At 36.1% G+C, this 9,104-nt stretch overlaps 1 non-coding gene across 1 annotated transcript; it reads right to left on the bottom strand.

Moving 5' to 3' along the window:
* Nucleotides 1–442: 442 nt before the first annotated feature.
* On the bottom strand, nucleotides 443–549 carry LOC135268836 (small nucleolar RNA U13). Its single transcript, XR_010337170.1, has one exon. It is a non-coding gene; the product is annotated as a small nucleolar RNA U13 (small nucleolar RNA).
* Nucleotides 550–9,104: the final 8,555 nt, after the last annotated feature.

The raw sequence follows: 9,104 nt of genomic DNA, 5'->3' as shown, positions 1-9,104 counted from the left end.
TTATGCATTAATAGCTTTTTTATATCCAGCACCTTTTTATTAACATACATTGTCTTAGCAATACTATTTTAAAATATCATAATCTATCTGCAATGTATTTTGAGATCTGGTAATGCTTCAGCCTTATATATACTCTTTCTATTCTAATTCTTTATACTGTATGGAAATATCACTGCTTTTATAGGTTTAGAGTTTTATGGGTTTTTTTTTTAGTCATTCAGTTAAAAAGTATTATTCACGTTAGTCACAGTGCTACGTGATAAGGATAATAGGGAGATAAGATATCTTTATAGTCACATTCTTATAAATTGTAATGGTTAATAAATAAGCAATTAAAATAATTTCAGAAAGTAGAGCAATGCATCAGAAAAATAAATGAGATACCATAATTTTTATTTCACCTTTTCCTTTTTTTCTTCTTTGATTTTTTCTTTATTTTTCACATCAGACAGCTAAAGCATTGACATCATAACAAGATTTGAGGGAGGCACATCTCACACATGAGTATGAAACTCCAATCAAGGATACTGTGATTTTTTTAAAAAAAATTAAAAATAAAGAACACTTTTAATAGCAAGTCCAGTGAAGATCTCTTTGAGAAGCAATGTTTACATTTCCTTTTTTTTTTTTTTTTAAGACAGAGTCTCTCTCTGTCACACAGGCTGGAGTGCAGTGGCACGAGCTCTGCTCACTGCAACCTCTGCCTCCCTTTTCAAGTGATTCTCTTGCCTCAACCACCCAAGTAGCTGGGACTACATGTGTGTGCCACCACACCCAGCTAATTTTTGTATTTTTAGTAGTGACAGGGTTTCACCAGGCTTTTCTTTTCTAGGAGAATTTTTATTACAGCTTCGGTCTCATTATTTGTTATTGACATGTTCAGATTTTGAATTTCTTCATGATTACATCTTGGCAGGTTCCATGTGTCTAGGAATTTATTCATTTCTTCTAGGTTTCCCAAGTAATTGGCACATCATTGCTCATACTGGCCTCTAATGATCCTGTGAATATATGTGGTTTCAGTTGTAATGTCTCCTTTTTTATTTCTGATTTTATTTGGATCCTCTCTCTTTCTTAATCTAGCTAAAGCCTTGTCAATTTTGTTTATCTTTTTTAAGAAACCAACTTTTTGTTTCATTAATCTTTTCTAACATTTTCTTCACTTCAACTTCATTTATTTCTGCTCTGATCTCCATTTCTTTTTTCTTCTACTAATTTTGGGTTTGGTTTGCTCTTGCTTTTCTAGTTCTTTTTTTTTTCTTTTAATTTTACCTTTTTTTTTCATTTTACATTTTTTTCACTTAGCTTCAGAGTTTTTGAAAACAAGTCAAAATCAATAAGTGTTAAGTGTATTCAGGTCTAGCCATTTGGACATTTCATATTTTCAAATTCCACTTTAATAAGTAATACTTATTCTACTGTCCTTTATTTTCAAGAAGGCAGCTTAAAGTAAGCTGTAGGTAGTTGTCAGGTTCATATCTATATAAACTTGCAAAGAAAAATAGGCAGTTAGCTCCCTCAGGAGCATGAGAAGTGACTCCACCTATTTTGTATTTAGCTACATAGTACTATGTTTCCAAAATTAATTTAAATTACAGAATTTTTCCCAACTTCACCTATACCTTCAAACTGAGCTTATAACTTCTCTTAGTCTTCTTTCCATCCTTGCTTTCACGTGTATCATAAGGATGGTCCTTACTTTTTACAAGGAGAATAAACCTTATTTCCAAAATCCATATACAAATTACAGTTGTTTCTCTCTTGAAAATGTCAGGTCTATTTGTTTGAAAAGCAGTTTTTCACTACTATCCCCTTTACTTAGTTGAGAGAATTTAAAGGGGACTTGTCTCACACAATGTTCAAAGTGTCACTTTACAAGTGTTTCTTAATTATAGAGCTTTTCATGATTCTATCACCTTCACCTCTAAATTAGCCATCATATATTAAAGTGAGACCATCCAACGACTTCCTGTAAGTGAAATGCATACCTTGAGTATTTATAATGTGCTAGGCATTTGGTTTATTGTCATTATGTTATTATTTCTTTTTAGTAACTTTTTTAAGATACACTAAATAATTATTTGCTAGGCACTGGCCTAAGCACTTTGCAAATATTAACATCATTTTGAAGTTTCTATTTATTTATCTCTAATTGGCATATAATAATTTTGTATATTTATGGGGTAAAATGAACTTTTTTTGAGGTGAAGTCTCACTCTGTCTCCCAGGCTGGAGTGCAGTGGCGTGATCTCGGCTCACTACAACCTCCACCTCCCAGGATCAAGTCATTCTCCTGCCTCAGCCTCCTGAGTAGCTGAGATTACAGGTGCCCACCACCATGCCAAGCTAATTTTTTGAATTTCTAGTAGAGATGGGGTTTCACCATGTTGGCCAGGTTGGTCTGGAGCTCCTGACCTCAGGAGATCCACCCACCCTGGCCTCCCAAAGTGCTGGGATTACAGGCATGAGCCATCACGTCTGGTCAAAATGTGATATTTTGATCTATGTACATATTGCAGAAAAATCAAGCGGATGAACATACATCCATCACCTTCCCAACTTATTTTTTTGTGGTGAGGACATTAAAAATCTATTATTTTGCCAATTTTGACGTATACATTATTATTATCTGTGGTCACCATATAGTACAATAGATAATTCCTCCAGTCTAACTGAAACTTTGTACCCTTTGATCAACATCTCCCCTTTCTGCATCCTTCATCTTCTCCATAGCTCTAGTAACCACCTTTCTACTCTGTTTCTATGAAATCAACTTAAGATTCCAAATACAAGTGAGATCATGCAGTATTTATCTTTCTGTACCTAGCTTATTTCACTTAACATAATGTACTCCAGTTATATCCATGTTGTAACAAATGACAAAATTTTTGAACATTTTTAATTCATAACATTTTAAATTCACATGACAAACCATGAGGTAGGTACTATCGTTAAACTGGTTTTTGTTTTTTTTATTTTTTTTTTTTTTTGAGACAGAGTCTCACTCCGTCACCAGGCACCAGGCTGGAGTGCAGCGGCGTGACCTCCGCTCACTGCAACCTCCGCTTCCCGGGTTCAAGCAATTCTCCTGCCTCAGCCTCCCGAGTAGCTGGGACCACAGGCGCGCGCCACCACGCCCAGCTAATTTTTTTAAATGTTTTTAATAGAGACGGTTTTCACCATGTTGGCCAGGACGGTCTCGATCTCTTGACCTCGTGATCCGCCTGCCTCGGCCTCCTGAGGCGCTGGGATTACAGGCGTGAGCCACCACGCCCGGCCAAACTGGTTTTACGGATGCAGAATGTGAGACACGGTATATAAAGAAGCCAAAAGACACAATCTAGTGAGTGACAGAACTGAGAATGTAACATGGGCAGTCTGTCCCCAAGTCCCTCCTCTTAACCATCACACTCTCCTATTTTGCCGGTAACCAGCGTCTCTCACTCTATAGATGCATTACACTAGTAACTCCTAAAACTAGTATATGAAGCAATGTGTCATCCTAGATATTCAGGGATAAGTGCCTAAAACGCAGGGAGCACTAGCTTAAACACAGGAACCATTCCTATGATGTTGTTTTAGTTCACAGAACTGAACCAGAAGAAGACTCCATCACTGTTCTCTCTCCCCTCCCCCTCCTTTGTGTGGGACTTCATCCAGATTATTAAGAATATATGTAGATAAAATTTCTCTAGAATCACATCATTTGGAAACTTGTCCAGGAGACATTTTCCTACTAGCTCCAGCTCTACAAAGAACAAGCCACAGAGAGCTGTACAATTGGGTCCCTGTTTGGGATTCCAGGACATGCCTGTAGCCAAAATGACAGAATCTCACATTTGGGTAGCCTAAGACAAAAGCCCACTATTGAACTTGGGAGTCAGTTGGTGTTTAGCTCCATCCACCAAAACCATAGTGGAGTAAGAGTAGTTTGCTCAAAAGAGGGTGTGGGTTGGAAAGAAAACAGAGCCTGTTCTGATTTGGATAGACTAAATAATTTTTTTATTCTATGAATGAGTGTTATTATTGGCCCACTTACCAATAAGCTCTAGTAAAACTCTGGTGAGCTGTAAGAAGGTAACTCGTTCACGGTTATGCAACGAGGAAGGGACTGAATCAGGATTTAAGCTGAAAACAGTACCCAGCTTTTAACCATTAGTCAGTTTATAGTAAGAATTCCTCTGTGTAGTATAGTTGTACTTAAGCTCACACTGACTGGGGAAGAAACGCATTGTTTCCTGTGCCATTCAAAAGAAGGAAGGGAAATTAAAAGGCTGATAATCTACTTTGAGCCACTAGCCTTGCTACATGCTTTAACATATGATCTTATCTGTTTTCAGCTCAACTTTAGGAAGGAGGTGTATTTATTTTTTTAATTAATTGTCAGTTAAGTAACAAGCTCAAGGCTATACATCCAATTGTATTTAGAACCATAATTCCAACTAGGGTATATTAGAAACCCATGCCCTTGAAGTAGCTCAGAGGTGCTCATGCTTTCAAATATCATGAACCAGTGAAATATTTTTTAAAAACCAGTTAACTAACCTACATGAAGTATAAATTTTCTATTTTGTCATCTTAGGACATATAAAAACAAACTAAAACAGAAAAGAAGCAGAAAGAAAACAGGAGAAGGAGATAGAGAAGAAAGAGGAGAAGGAGAAGGATGAGAAAAGGGAGGAGGAAAAGAAGAAGAAAATACACACACACACCCTCCCATCTACTGTAACCTTCATTTTGTAAAAGAAATCATATATTGTACCAAACACTAATAAGATCATAATCTCTGTACAAAGGACAGTTCTTAACATTGTTTAATTTTTCTATATAAGACGTGTTTTTTTTTCACCCAGGACCTTAAAACACTTAAGAAGAACCTCTTTTGGCACCAAATTCAGGAGGCACTCTGTTGTTCATTCACATTCTGTGCACCAAACGAGTAGCGTTGCCTGGAAATCAGGTCTCTGGAATGCAGGCATCTAAGATGGAAGCACTCTACCACATCTTCCACACAGCTTCCTCCTCCTTGTCAAGGTGCAAATGAATCATTTACTGTATTTTCTTACTATTTTTTTTAAGTTCAATTCAATCTTTAGCTATTTCCCGTTTCTGGTTTAAATTGTTACTTCCATCAAAATAAAATGCCTTATCAGATATCTTATTGGTATGTACAAAAAAAAAAAAGGATTTGTGCCACATACTTAAAATAAATATATCTTGGTCATTGATCTGGAAGAATAAAATCTTCTCTTTTGTTTTAATGAAATAAAAGAATCTCATCCATGTTGACTGGCAAGTGTTTTCTACGTGCCTTGAAAAATACAATATGTAGGTTGTTTTTTTGGTGTGTGTGCTTCAGAATTTATATTAACTCCTATATTGTTATATTATAGGAGAAAAGATTTATTACTAATCATATAGTTTAGAGGAAGGGAAATATGTGTTATGAATCTCCACACATGTTGAAAATAGATGCATAGTGTTTAGTTTGAAAATAGACTGCACTGATTGACTTAGTCAGAAGTTATAAATGGCATGGTTTGCTGTGTTAGTTTGTGAAACTATAGTGTGTAATATTGGCTAAGACCATTACCCTGTCTGAAAACTAATCCTGATGGACAAATGTTTGGCAATTCCATGTAGCTTAAACATATTGAGTTTTCAGAGGAGATAATACATATAGAATTCCCTCACTTCTAGGGATTTGAAAACATTCGCAGAGTGCATTTTGTTTTTCTTTAATAGAAGTTGTGTACACATGTATACACACACACACACACACACACACATATTTGTCTAATGGTGATAGATTACACTGTTCCCTAAAGTTCTGGGTGGAAGAATTCTCTGCAATCAAGTCCTAACACTCATCAAGCAAAAAGTTAATACTTGAGGCTGTTTCTGGACTAAGTAAACACATTTATGTAAACTTAACTACATAAAGGGACTTACTTGGTCCAGAAAGGAGCTAAACAGTATTCAAGGGCTGTAAATGTGATTCTTGCCTCATTTAGTTTGAAAAAACTCCCATTAAAATATAATAATCTCAGCTTTATTTCCACACGCCAAGTTGAATACAGAAACTCATTGAAAACTACTTCTATAAATAAGTATTACCGAAGATGCAATTAAATAAAACATTATTGATTATTATTTAGATTTAGAATGAAGGTCATGACTGGGCCCTTATACATAACTTAAGTAATTGAGCCCTTATACATAACTCAAACCACTGGAATTCCTTTTTGTTTACAAGCATCATTGTCAAAGACAATGGCAATTAAGATCCAAATATGTTTATTTTAAAAAATTTATTCTTTTTTTCTGTTGGCAAATATTGACATATTTTGAAAGATACTCTTGAGAAAGCTCCCAAAGGAATGTTTACACAACCGTTGAAATCATAAAGGCTAGGTTTAGGGGCAATTTATTGAACTCTGTGACAGGAAGATGTTTAAAAGACAGCACATCAAAGACATTTGATTCCACTATATATTTTTTTATCTAGCTTCAGAAAAAAAAAGGAGTATATTTATTTTATTGAATATATATCCTGGCTCTTCTTGTAAAATATTGAAATAGTAATTCAGTTTTTACATGTTAGAAATCATAAAGTATTATTACTCCCATCATACTTTAATATCCCTTTCCTACCCTCATCCCATTCCCTTTCTTCAGAGTAACATAAACCACCAACATAAAGCCTTCCTGGAAAAGTGGGATGTTTCTCAAAATATATTCAGTCTATTACCTCTTAGCAAGGTATGTAATTATTGGTGTAATCTCCAGTAGCACCCTGCCATATTTTATGTTTCTCAAAGTGCCAGAGCACTTAAGAGATAAGCAAAAGTAGAACTAGAATCCCTAAGCTTTTTGTGTTCTATTTCACACAGAAAAATAATGCTTCTGGGCTGGGTACAGTGGTGTGCACCTGTAGTTGCAGCTACTCAGGAAGCTGAAGTGGGAGGATTACTCAAGCTTAAGAGTTTCAGTCTAGCATGGGACACATAGCAAGACCTCATCCCTAAAACAATTTTAAAACATAATAATGCTTTTATTGTTCCATGCTAAAAATTAAATGATCACCAAGCTCTATTGTTTCTTGGTCTACCTAGTGTATATAGTGAAGTAAAAGCAATTACAACAATCTGTCCTGCTCTAAAGCTGTGAAGTTTGGGCAAGTTATATTAAATGCTCTGTGTACTTTTATATTTAATACTCTTTACATATGCTTCATGCAGCCCCAAGGATGATTTTGAAATGAGTGAGAGTGTCACTTTCACACCTAACATAACAGATTTCCCCAATCTCAAGTATCCTCAAACTAGTGAATATTCATCTACTCATTATCACCCCATTGTCCTTTGTTGCTTTCCTACCTGACATCACAGAAGGCAGGGTGTAGAGGAGTGAGGAAGGGCTGTGTATGATTCAGCCCTCCCTACCTGGTAGTCCCGGCTGTCATTAAATATCATAAGGACCTGCTGTGGCAGGTTGGGTTATCTGGGAAGTTAACTCTGAGACAGATATTTGTGTGGTAGGGGAGGTTTGCTAGATTTAGCAGACAAAAATTCAGGATGCCTGGTTAAATTTGAATTTCAGATAAATGATAAATATGTTTTTAGTACATTTTATGTCCCAAGCCATATTTGGGACATGCTTCTACTAAAAATTATTTGTCTGAAATTCTAATTTAATTGTGTGCTCTGCATTTTATGTGGCTCTCTACTTGGGAGTACTTTCAGGATCAACTACTATGGGAAGTGAAGAAAGAAGTGTTCCACGGAAAAGGAAGTTGCAATTACAGCAAAGGTCTCACTAGGCCCATTCTAGAGGGAGCTCTGGAGATAGATGACCCTTCAGAATAGTCCATTTGGGAAGGGAGGATCCAGACCTTTGAACCCTTTCAAGATAGTCATTGAATGCAGGTTGTCCCAGAAGGGGGCATGACCTCATCTAGATTGGCTCTTTTCAGCCAAGGAAACTCTCTGCCAGAATCAGCTGAGAGCAGTTGTCCTATTCAAGGGTAGGAGGGAAGCTAACTGGCACATCGCAGGCTTCACTACACTTACCCAGTCTCATCCACTCACTTACCGACAACAGCAAAAAAATAGACATGATGCTGGAATGTCTGGACATGAAGCTCCAAACAGAAGGATTTTGTGAAACTGCTTTCAGCAGTCATTCTTTAAAATGCTTTAGGCCAGGCATGGAGGCTCATGCCTGTAATCCCAGCACTTTGGAAGGCTGAGGTGGGCAGATCACCTGAGGTCAGGAGTTCAAGACCAACCTGGCTAACATGGTGAAACCCCATCTCTACTAAAAATACAAAAAATCAGCCAGGCGTGGTGGTGCACACCTATAATTAAAGGTACTTTGGAAGCCGAGGCAGGAGAATCACTTGAACCCGGGAGGCAGAGGTTGCACTGAGGCAGAGGCTGCAGTGAGCTGAGATCATGCCATTGCACTCCAGCCTGAGTGACAAAAGCAAAACTTCATCTCAAAATAATAATAATAATAATAATAATAATAATAAAATGCTTTTCATCATAGACCCTTTGAGCAGTGGTGAAACCTGATCTCCTTCTCAGAATAAGTTTTTCAAATTAAAAAATAAAATACATAAAATGAAAAGCATTTATGATAAAGCTATCAACATTTTTAACAATTACATTTATGATACAATAAAATGTAGGCTCTTTTATTACTACATTAAGTCAAGGGATCTAGCAGCAGGTCCAATAAATACCATAATTTCAAAGTAGTGATGAATATAAATCATATTTCAAGATAGCTTCAACAGCAGTGATGTTAAATTAAATCTGTGGTTTATACTAGTAACCAGTCACAGATGCTAAATTATGGTTAGAGATAAGTAAAGGTATTTTTTCCTCATCCAAGTTCGTAAACCCCAAGTTGACATAGAAACAATTTACCAAAGATGAAATCCCTGGTAGAAATGGGAAGTAAAAAAAAGGAAAAAGAAAATTACAATGAAAATTACAAGAAATTCTAATGAGAATTTCAAATAAAAGAAAGTATAAACACTAGTCCATAAGAATAACATTGATATCACAATGTAATCAGACAACTACTAAAAGATC

The sequence above is a fragment of the Aotus nancymaae genome, unplaced genomic scaffold, assembly GCF_030222135.1.
Source record: "Aotus nancymaae isolate 86718 unplaced genomic scaffold, 86718_ANA_hifiasm-v0.15.2.pri h1tg000043l, whole genome shotgun sequence".
Classification (NCBI taxonomy): Eukaryota; Metazoa; Chordata; class Mammalia; order Primates; family Aotidae; genus Aotus; species Aotus nancymaae.
Note: the sequence above shows the minus strand (reverse complement) of the source record. Positions and strands in the feature narration are given on the sequence as shown.